Source organism: Periplaneta americana, chromosome 1 (genome assembly GCF_040183065.1).
Source record: "Periplaneta americana isolate PAMFEO1 chromosome 1, P.americana_PAMFEO1_priV1, whole genome shotgun sequence".
Lineage (NCBI taxonomy): Eukaryota > Metazoa > Arthropoda > Insecta > Blattodea > Blattidae > Periplaneta > Periplaneta americana.
This window is the reverse complement of record NC_091117.1, coordinates 20088188-20100671: the sequence shown is the minus strand read 5'-3', so window position 1 is coordinate 20100671 and position 12484 is coordinate 20088188. Positions and strand designations below refer to the sequence as shown.

At 31.2% G+C, this 12484-nt stretch overlaps 1 protein-coding gene across 3 annotated transcripts in view; it reads right to left on the bottom strand.

The window, feature by feature from the left end:
- The window catches only part of cv (twisted gastrulation BMP signaling modulator crossveinless), a 56569-nt gene that overhangs the window by 23435 nt on the left and 20650 nt on the right, over positions 1–12484 (bottom strand). Inside the window, exon 1 of one of the 3 annotated variants that reach the window (XM_069842877.1) lies at positions 5804–6328. The exons of 1 other annotated variant lie outside the window; for it this stretch is intronic. The gene's annotated coding sequence lies outside the window, so the exon portion shown is untranslated. Of the gene's footprint in view, positions 1–5803; positions 6329–12484 lie in introns of those variants that run through there. One more of the 3 variants, XM_069842956.1, reaches the window with a different exon arrangement.

Genomic DNA, 12484 nt, shown 5'->3' with positions numbered 1-12484 from the left:
ACTGGGCAAGAGGTGGCCCATTTGGAAGAGTTTCGTTAAAAAGTGTGCGGTGAGTAATACTCTTGTGTACGTCTTCTGTCACTCAATCCTACACGTCTCATCATCAGGATATCAATTCCCTCACTTTTTGTTAACAACATCTTGTTTTTTGTGCATTACATCAACAAAACAGCTTTCACAACACAAGGGCTAATAAAATGTATCAAAAATTTAATTGTTACCATGGTAACCATAACCATAGTGCTTGTGTATGAAACAAATGAAGTATTGCATAGCGGTATAAAAAAATATGCCCTTTAAGATGATATTGTCGACCTGGTTGGCGAGTTGGTTTAGCGATGGCCTTCTATCCCCAAGGTTGCGGGTTCGATCCCGGGCCAGGTCGATGGCATTTAAGTGTGCTTAAATGCGACAGGCTCATGTCAGTAGATTTACTGGCATGTAAAAGAACTCCTGCGGGACAAAATTCCGGCACATCCGGCGACGCTGATATAACCTCTGCAGTTGCGAGCGTCGTTAAATAAAACATAACATTTAACATTTAAGATGATATTAAATGACTATAGGATGTTATTTAAAAAAGTTTTCGATGCCGTAAAATTTGCATAACAGTCACAAAAATAGTTCGTTTCTGTAATAATTTAAATATTCCTTTCTAAATAAAAGACTTGACGTGTCAGAGCTTTTCTCTCTAAAATATCCTCATTTAATTTTAACTGAAATTATAGACCGTACGTTACTTTTGGCAAACTATATAGGCCTATAATAATAATAATAATAATAATAATAATAATAATAATAATAATAATAATAATAATAATAATAATAATGTTTTATTTTCGCTGGCAGAGTTAAGGCCATAAGGCCTTCTCTTCCACTCAACCAGCCTTAATCAATACAATACATATTTAAATTAGGAATATTTACACTACACTTAAAAGGTTCTCCAGCAATATTCTTCAGTTAAGTTTTAAGGTCAAGTAGACTACATATTTATTTAAATTTAGATAAATCTATAAGGTAAAGTAGTAACTTAATTTATGAGCTAATTTAATTCAATCAATTATAATTAATTTGAGATTTAAGATAGTAAAATGATGAAAATTAATTTAATATAAGCATACTAGACCTATGTTACAGGGAGAAAAAAAAATATATATAAATCTAAAATATATTTCTATAATGAGAATATTAATGTAATTGTCATTAGAGGTTTTGTAAATCTATTTAGAGAAATTAATGATAATAATAAGAATGGACAGATGTTAATTTCATTATATGTAATAAATATTAATCAGCAATTAATTTGTTAAGTAAGAATGTATGTAATTTTGACCTAAAAGAGGTTATTGTCCAAGAACCCCTTACATCACTGGGTAGCGAGTTCCAATTTCTATACGCACATCTTTCTGATAGTAATTGAGTAGTCGTATTTCTGGCGTCTGAAAAGTTTCGGATGTCTACTGATTGCGTGCAATATTTGAAAATTCCTAAATTACTTTCAACGTGAACCGTTTTAAATGGGCACCTATTTGAGAAAATGGTAATTATTTACAACAATTTCCGAGAAAAATTGCCCGTTACAATTTCAATAGGCTAATACTCCGACTACAAGCATCTCGTTCCTTAGCAACCCGCAACATATAAACAAATATATTGGAAAAATAAATGAAGTTTGAATAGCGTCGTATATTTTTTACATTCAAGATATTATAATATCGACGATGTTCAGGCAAAAGGACTTATCCCACAAAACAACAATGTTTCAGAAACAGCTAATAGTTAAATTTTAGCACATTATTATTAGTTACTTTATATGAAAGAATGTAAACATAATTGTCAAAAAACATATCTTCAAATTTTGTAATTAAATTTTAACTAATTAGTCTACAGCAAAAAAAAGAGTCACATTTAAAAAATAAAGGTTAAGCCCTTTATCTAGACACTCTCGATATAAGTGGCTTCAACAGCATGTTATGCTGCATTTATTTTCTTTCACTCATTCATTAAAAGTTTAAATTCTTTGTTTAACCCTTAAATTCGCGAAGTGTCCTAAGGGATACAACAGGTTAATAGGCTATATGCTATAATTTTAATAGTACAATAGAAAAAACATGGTAGGAAAATTAAAATTTCATAATACTATAATATTGTACGACATAATGTAAAATATGGACATTGCGATAGTTGTTTTCTTTACAGTCCGACACGGTTTAATAAACTAGTGTGAGAAATGGAGTTTTGCCAATTTAAGGGTTAATTATAAGCTACTTAAATGATTTTCATGAACCAATACCTAGGTACTATTATTTGCAATCACACAACCACTAACCATTTAAATAAAGTTTCATGCAATAGGGATATCCTGAACTAGCACCAACAGATAGCGCACGTGTACTTTGAGGGATGCGTTTTGCGTGTGCATTTGTTTTTCGGTATATAAACATTGAGGATATACGTAGTGTATTAGTATATTAAATACTACTAAAAATGGCAAATTTTTGTTATGTTCCTATAAACCAGGTAAAGCTTTTTGTCTTCAATCAGGTTCCGAAATATTCTGAATAATTATATGCTTTAAACCTTAAAAATATAAGTAATTATATTGCGCCTCGAAAGTGCTAGCTATTAAATAAAAGTAACTACTTCAAGTAAGGAATTGTTGACTACAGTTTCATTTTGGAAGAGGAAAAAGAAAAATTAATAAAAACATATGCAACCTCGACAGCGAGCTATGTTAGCTTAGATTATATGCAGTAGTTGTAGGAGTCTCCGAAGTTTACGCCTGCAGTAAACTCTCGATAAACTGGGATGTTTATTATCCAGGACGATCCGTAGTGAAATCCATTTCGTGAATTATGTACCCTAATTATTAAAACCATGTTTTAACTTCAAATTTTCAAAATCATTCTACATAATATTCAAAACTGTATGTCCTTAACCTACAAAACACACGACTAATCGTGATACTACTGCGATCATATTATATCATCCTATTAAAAATTGCATTTGATCTTTCTGCAACTACAAAAAAAAAATACAAGGAATTCAATCTCGATAGTCTCTTCCCTATAGAAAAAAACACATTGGTACCTGCATATCCTGCTTTTAGCGTACGGTTCTTAAATACTAATGAATAAAGAGGTCAATATTCACCTTCGACATAGTTCCTCTTTTTTATTCGCGCACCTCGTTTTCAAAGTTCTCGTTTAGTTTCATGAACATTCAATTTACTCGTGTCTATATTCTGCATACTGCAGATTTCCCTATCCATCTCGGGGAATCGCTCAATATTATACAGGTTACGTTATTATTTATTGTAAATTGAACTAAATTATGAGGTAAGAAAATATTGAATTATGTTAAATTATACTAGGTTATACAAAATAATGTACAGTAAATATAATTTTGACACGCACAGGAAACCAACAAGCGGGAAAACGTAATCAACTGTAGCATATGACATAATATAGCCTACAACATGTTGCGCCGCATGGAACGCTCTTGCCATCTAGCGGTAAAACTTCGCATAAGATATCCCTATTAAAGGCATTCTAGGAATCCCTGTCATCTTTTTACTTTCATAATTTAAGCTGATATACTGAAATCTTACAACTTCTCTGATTCCGCAACCATACCACCCATTAATCATGCTCCCAGTGCAATTTTCTCCATATGCAGACATTTCTATCAATTTGAGACACATTAAACATAAAATAATTATGAATTACATTAGCTAAAATCATCAATGTATAATACCTTGCAATAATTTAACGTATAGCGATGTTCGTTCTATTTTTAATACATTCGATTCTTTTTTTTTTTTTTTTTTTTACGTTTCCATAGTAATACAACAAATACACATTACTTAAGTTATAACAAAGCCTAACATAATATGACACTAAACAGGGCATCATTGTGGACCCCACGATACGTTCTGAAGTAGAATGTCATCAGTCAGCCGAGGTCCACCTTGAGAAGAAGTCGATCTATGAGCCTACAGTCAACTATTTCAAGCTGAAATATGCCTTAATTCACGTTGAGGTATTCGGCTTGCTCATAGGTTCTCGAGGGACTATACCAGCTTTTTTCGAAGAATTTCGACGGCAGTTTGCTCTGCCAACATCTCTGAGGGATGACATTGTGATAATTGTGTTAAAAAAATCCTGCCAAATCCTAATTAATCACATGGTGCCACAATAATAGCAATTGTAACTTTTCACGCCCTTTTCTTTGTTTCCCTTTTTAAAAATTTAATATCTATGTTTACATATGTATAATAATTTTTTGAGGATATACTGAGTCCGCAGGGCTACTCTCAATGGGAGGCAGTTTAGTATTATTATTATTATTATTATTATTATTATTATTATTATTATTATTATTATTATTATTATTATTATGTGAGGCTGCCTGGAAAATCCCACCTTAAGTCGCCAGACATAATTTTTCAGTAGAGCAAAATAAAGCGAATCAGGTCAAGAAAAACGATTTCGAGATCTGTTAGATTACTTCATGAACTACATATAAAGTACATCTCCAAGGATGCCAAATATGTCGAAATATGTTATATTAGCGTCCAATTTTTTCAGTTCAACTTTAAATGCAATTTACTAAAAAATGTCCATTTTTAAGAAAAGTTTTCAGAATTCAATTAAAAATGCAATTTTTATCGTAAAAATATAATTTTTGTTTAAAATGTTCAGCATTTTCTCCTCTTTCCAATACAGTAAAAACAAAATTGATATTTGCCGACTTAAAGGGAGAGGATGGTATTTTTTTTAACTTTTTTCCTATTTGGTGTAAATTATTAATTTTTTGTATATATAGAACTCATAGCTGTGGCAACTCAACCAAATACAAATATTTTGAAAAAAAAAAAAAATTATTTTGGGGCCCAAATTTGAAAAAAATATACCCAATGCACGATTGTACTAAAACCGATTTATCTAAACCGTTTTTAAAGATAGATTCAAACAGTTTTTGAAATGTATTTGCAAATGTATGTGCTACAAACTGTCTGTAACAGAATTTTGATATTAATCCCTACGTTTGTGAAATAATTAAAATTTAGTAACAATTTTCTGATTTCCTTTCTTGGAAACAAACGGACGTATTTTTAAAATGAAATCAATTAACAAAATCCTGTTACAGAGAAAAGTTTCCTTATAGCCTAAAGAATGTATGTTCTAAATTCCGTGCATGTATCTTTAATAGTTCAGAAATTATATCCATTTTGTCTGGCAATGTGACAAAAAAAAATTAAGTTACTGGAAACCGAAAAAAGCGGGCGTGTGATTTAAAAATCCATAGCGCAGGAAATTTAAAAGTGACGTCTCAACATCCGATAAGGGCACAAATATCCACAAAATGTTATGCAATGCATTCCACACATATCAAAGGGTATTTTAAAGAAAAAAAAATTGAAAATTTAATTTACCGGAAACAACAGTAAAAGTGGGCGAGTGATTTAAAAATCCATAACGCAGGAAGTTTATAAATGGCGATCCATACATATCACAGAGTATTTTAAAGAATTTTTTTTTTTTGAAAATTTAGTCATTTTTCATCAAAAATACCATCCTCTCCCCTTAAGGTGGGGTTTCACAGGCAACCTCACATATAGAATAACAGCTATACGTATATAGATCTAAAAATGTAAATGGTAAATACCGAATCGCACAAATAACAAATTATTTCTCAAGTTTACTAGCAATGAATATTAAAATCGTCTTGAAATGACTTCCTTTTACATCAGAATAAAACATTTCGTGCAAAGAACAATAAAAATAATCAGACTGACCTTGGTTACAGCGAGGGCGAAATTATATGTTAGAGCCGCCACTGAACAGGGTAAGGAAATCCCATACAGCCTCCACAGGCCCGGATGCTGGGTTGATAATCACTTCACACTACTCTGTCGTCATTTCCCCAGACAAAGAATCGCACTGTCGATCGGAATAGATGACCCAGTTCATATTCACAATACGAGCCTCTCGCACACAAATAATTCAAGTACCCGGTTCGATTCTACGCTACAACTAACAAAACAGTTCCTTTGCAGGCAGACGTAGCAAAAGTCCTTCAGATATCCTGGCCACACTCTTTCACCAACTATTCTGCCACAAAATTCAACCACAAAACTGGTCGAGCAGGTAAAAAAGTCACTCACAAGGATAAGACGAAGTTGGTTCTCGCTAGCGTCTCATCCTGGAATGTGCTGACCACCGACGAAGTCCCTCTACCTGTTTCAACTCGGCTTCACACAGCTTCGGACTGTTGAGGGGACTCTAGATCCACTGCCGTGGGGTATTCGCCCCACTCATTCACTCGTGTGCGAGGGGAGGAGAGGAGGGAGGGAATTGTCCACCACTTAATTACTCTCGCAAGGCTACCAACCTCCGATGAGACTACTCATGTATGACAATAGTGAATATGTAATTATTTCTTACTTCTTTATGCACACGCACATAGCGCGTCCTTGCTTCCTTTCCCCTTGTGCGCACAAATTGTACCATAAATTTCCGCGATGTTTTTCAAACTGTGAGCCGCATGACTTCCCCTATTTTACTTTAATTTGCGACTCCTATCAACTATTATTATTTTCAACCAGGGTTTGGGCTACAAAATAAATAATTATCGCAAAAATGCACAAATGAAAAATTATTACTATTACTATTACTATTATGACAAGTGTTGCACTGCATGTTTCCACGTATTCACATTTTTTTTAAATGTTCTAGTGATATTTAACTTATTGTATATTTTTGTTTTCATATTTTCCGATAATGGTATATCTATAATATATTAAGTTGAGCTATATATAATCATAATTTTCCTTATATAATTTTTCCTAATATATTAAATTAATTTTCATCATTTTACTAGCTATCCCAAATATTAAATTAATTATAATTGATTGAATTAAATTAGCTCATAAATTAAGTTACTACTTTACCTTAAAGGTTTATCTAAATTTAAATAAATATGTAGTCTACTAGTCGTTAAAATTGAAGAATATTGCTGGAGAACCTTTTAAGTGTAGTTTGTAATTTAAATATGTATTGTATTGATTAAGGCTGGTTGAGTGGAAGAGAAGGCCTTATGGCCTTAACTCTGCCAGCGAAAATAAAACATTATTATTATTATTAGTATTATTATTATTATTATTACTGTGTGTACTTAAAAATATTGTATTCATTGTATGCTTTGTATTGCAGTATTTTATTATTATTATTATTATTATTATTATTATTATTATTATTATTACTACTATTCTTATTTATTATTATTATTATTATTATTATTATTATTATTAATTGTTTTATTTTTTTATACTTTATACTTTCTATGTCTCATTTATTTTGACCTGCTGTTCACATTTTATTATGCTTTTTTCTTTCTTTCTGTATGTTATATATTATGTCTGATTTCTACTTACTTGTTGTTTACATTTTATTATTATTATCTTATTCAGTTTTATGTGTAAAATTGTAGTGTACTTTGTAAATTTGTAGTGTTTTTTGTAACGCAGTTTTACTCCTGATTGAGTGTTAGAGAAGGCCGTATGGCCTTAACTCTGCCAGGTTAAATAAATCATCATTATTATTATTTTTATTATTATTATTATTATTATTATTATTATTATTATTATTATTATAAATAATTGAGCAGAAAGATGAAATTAATAAAGTATGCAGAAACAAAAAGCTATGTAATTTGTTTCTTGGAGTTTTATTACTTTCAATCCAGCTTATCACACTCTAGATAAACCATTCTCCTTTCTCTTAAATTTTCTAATGAGGACATTATCAAAATATGTCTAATGGTATTGAGAGATTCATTATCCATTTTACACAATCACTTGTATATACTATGTATTTTTTTCACTTCATTTCATTACTCTTCAATGTATTTTCATCTCATGTTTCTCCGAAATCAAATTGTACTTTATTTTTAAATTTATCATTGTTCCGTATTCTCTCCGCAGTCATATTATATTTTTCATTTAACCTCTGCTTTGTATTCTGGATCGTAGTGGTCAGCCGTAGATTTCGGCCAGATGTCCCAAATTGTGGAATTTGTTGTAAGTAAATCATTAGACGTAGGTATGTTTAGAATCAATTACTGCTGAATTTACTTCACATTAAAGTACGTTATTTTATGGGCACTCTAAACATTGAAATTTTTTACTAATAGGCCCTTCAAGATTTTTTGTTAGCAGAGTGCTAACTCTTTTACTGAAAGGCGGTTTCTAATTCCAGTTTTTACAAAATTCATGCAACTAAATCTTCGCTCACAATTCACAGTATGCGATGGAATTATATAAATCAATTAGAAGAAATTGTTCACTTAACTTACATGAATTGTACCAACTATTTGAAACCAATTCCTGAACATCTATTGCTCAATACCTTTTTGAACATTGCCCATGCCATTAGCATTTCATTTAAATTCAGATTAGTTCTGATTTCATTTTCTCCATTACCATTTTCGTTTCTGAAGTCCAATGTGGTCGCATTTTTGCACATTTATATTCAAAGTTTATTGTTTTTCTTAGAAGTTGAGTAGCAAAATACGACTATGGCTTAAACCTGTTTTGAACATGCGTAAGGATCAAATTAAGAGTTGTGACTTACGGAAACTGGGTAGTGTAGGCGACAAAAAATCACATTTTTGTTTTTTGCTTTTAAAAAATGCAGCATTTTCTGTAGATCAAAAATAATTTGAGTTTATATTGTATGTTGTGTACATATATTAACTCAACAGTCCGAAGACTGGTTGGAACTTCAAGTGATACCAATAAGGCATCACTCATGAGGCAACTAAGTAAGGAGATAGTGGGGGTAGGGTGGCCAGTTCTTTTCCCGGGTTTATATTATTACGACTATTTCTAGGTCTTAAAAATTGTCCTTTTAACAGCCCCTTTGTCCATTTGGTGAAACTTAGATTCTCCCACACCACATTAAGAGAAAAACTAATTATTTTTATGTTGTTCGAAAGACGTACAGGCTCTACCAAAAGTTTAAGGACATCCCTTCAAAAGTAATGTTTCACTCTCGACTTTATACTTATGTGAAGCCCACTGATCTTTATATAAGAAACAAATGCCTGTGAAAAATAAAGTTTTTACTTTAAACCCGATCTCTCTATCTTCCAAACTGTGGGTTATATAACAATTTTTCTGTTATAAATATTTATTGAAACATTACATTTTTTTGTAGGAAAAAAATTAATTACTCCAGAATGAGTGTACTTACATCAATTAATTTTTGGATAGAGTTAGACACATCTAAAATGTTTCTTATGCAATTATCACATTTTATTTTAAAAATTTGTGGCAGCTCGTTCACGCATTGTAATCCAGGTTTTTTTCTTTTATTTAGGAAAAATTTCCAGTTTATAAAACTCTCTTGAATGTGAAATTTTCGGAAAATTGATCAGGAACCGCTACTGCCATTTACATTACAACATTGGGAGTTGGTAAAAACTTGTAAATCAGCTTACCGTATTTCCTCCAGTTTTAGTAAACAGTTGCGGAGTTTGTTACAAGTGTGGAAAGGTTAGATTTATTCCTTGAAAAAAAGTAAAAATGGCTCGAAATTCAGTGAGTATGCACATGAAGTGACAGATTATTGAGATGCAAAAGAATGACTTGAGATAATATCTAACTCTATCCCAAAAATCATTAATATAAGTACATCCATTCTGGGGTAGCCTAATTATTTTTTTCGTACAAAAATATAATTATTCAATAAGTGTTCATAACAGAATTTTTTTATAATTCACAGTTTGAGATCGAGTTTAAAGTAAAAACTTCATTTTTCACAGACATTTGTTCCCCGTATAAAGATCAAGGGGTTTCACGTAAATATAAAGTCAGGAGTGAAACGTCATTTTTGAAGGGATGTCCTTAAACTTTTGGTAGAACCTGTACATAAATGACATTTTATGTACAATCAGATAAATAAGATGAATTTTAGTTTTATAGATTGCACACAGAAAATGCAGTACAGTTGAACTTGGTTACGGATATTTAGGCTCGAATAGGATAGGTTTCAACAATTTTAAGTAAAAATCCCTAAATATATGCAACACGAGAAACTCTCGAACGATGATATTGCCTAAAATTAGGTGCATTGAAGAATCTATGTTTAACCCTACCCTAAGCGAACCTAAAAATCCGACGTCTAGTGATAACTTATAACGTCATTGAAGGGACTAAAGATATAATTATTTGTCAATAAACGATATTGCTATAAAAATAAATACAGAAAATGAAATTCAAAGAAGAAATGCAATCACAGTGTCACGTACTTTGAGAGTGCTGTAATTTAACTTGTACTTTTATATAAGCCTACAGAACAACTTTTTTAATGCTTTAAATCGTTTTGAATTTTATTATTTTGAAAAATAAAAACCCTATACTGGATTGTAGAAAACAGTGAAATACTATAGAAGTAAATTACTACAGACGTGGACAAATTATTAGCAAAATTGAAGATTTGTATTATATATTTTTATACGAGAGAGAGCTTGTATGAACTGTATAAATACTTTTGTAAGGAAAGAGGTATGGAAGAAACTAGAATTAGAGATGATTTAGATACGCTAGCTGCACATTGCAGAGTGAAGAGGGAAGTACATCTTAGGAAGGTAAACCAATACTGATGGTACCAATATTCTAGAATGAGTTGAGTCTTGCACAATAACTGAAAGCTAGTGCAAGACAAAACAAATATGTTAATAGGTAAAACGTAGAAATTGTATTTAAATAATAATATATCTTTGTGTAAAATTGTTGTATGTAATGTGTCTGTGATCTATTATATATAATAAACCAAACCAATATTGATATTGATGGTATATATTTTTACAAAATATGATTCTTCAATTCAGACTAGTTGACATTTTTGCGTATTTCCAAATTATCAGTAAAACTGAAGATTTGTATTGTATATTTTTAGAAAATTTGACTCTGCAATTTGGACTACATTTGATATTTTTGCATATTTACAAATTATTAGCAAAACTGAAGATTTTTATTGTATATTTTTACCAAATTCAACTCTTCAATTTGGACTACAGTTCACATTTTGGATATTTCCAAATTATTAGCAAAACTGAAGATTTTTATTTCATATTTTTACAAAATTTGACTCTTCAATTTTGACTGCATTGACATTTTTGCATATTTATAAAATTTTAGCAAAATTAAAGATTTTTATTATGTATTTTCACAAAATTTGGCTCTTCAATTTAAACTATAGTTGACATTTTTGCATATTTCTGTCTACTATAATGATGGAAATATGCAAAATTGTCAACTGTAGTCTAAATTGAAAAGTCAAATTTTGTAAACAGAATTATCATAAAAATCGTCAATTTTGATAATAATTTGTCCACGTCTGTATAATGTACAGTAATTAAAATACATAGCTTTTAATATAAAAAAGGAGCATCTTCTGCGGACCTTTGGAAAAAGGACTAAGGTAGAGAGTAGTGAAGTGTTTTGTGTGGAGTGTGGCATTGTATTGGACAGAAACATGGACATTACGACTAGAAGCATTTGAAATGTGGGCATGGAGAAGAATGGAGAGCGTGAAATGGACAGACAGAATAAGAAATGAAGCTGTGCTGGAAAGAGCGGGTGAAGAAAGAATGATGCTGAAACTGATCAGGAAAAGAAAAAGGAATTGGTTCCTGGCTGAGAAGGAACTGTCTACTGAAGGATGTACTGGAAGGAATGGTGAACGGGAGAAGAGTTCGTGGCAGAAGAAGATATCAGATGATAGACGGCATTAAGATATATGGATCATATGCGAAGAATAAGAGGAAGGCAGCAAATAGGAAAGACTGGAGAATGCAGGGTTTGCAGTGAAAGACCTGCCCTTGGGCAGAACATTATGAATGAATGAACTATGCTATAAAATTTCCACGAAAATACTCCTGATGAAACCGTATATATTTAAGCGCGAAACGAAAAAAAAAAAAAAAAAAACATGGTAACATATTTTGTCAAAATTCGAATAATTTCAGTAGCGCGTCATCTTAACAGCAATAGATCAGACATAGTCTCCAAAATTCTTTAAATAGGTCGTCAATTATTAAGAAAGCCTGAGGAGTTGATAACCATCTGCTTTCTAGATATTAGGTGACTTTGAAAACAGACTGTTATGAGAATATTACTGTTTGTTGCCTTTCATTCCAAAGTTTCGTCTTCTCTTCATAAAGCAGCCTATATTAGGATTGTATTGGACTTAACCCTTAAATTGACTATGTATCCTATAGGATAAAACAGGTTAATAGGCTATCTATATATAATTTGAACTGGTAATGGAAATTACGGGAAAACGGCTGAACGGATTTTAATAAATGGCCCCTCATTTTGAAGCTTGGAACCCAAAGTTTTTCGGAAAAGTAGTAATTTTCAGTGAAATGTCAATTTTCCTACATAATTTTTCTATTTTCCAAAATCCATCTG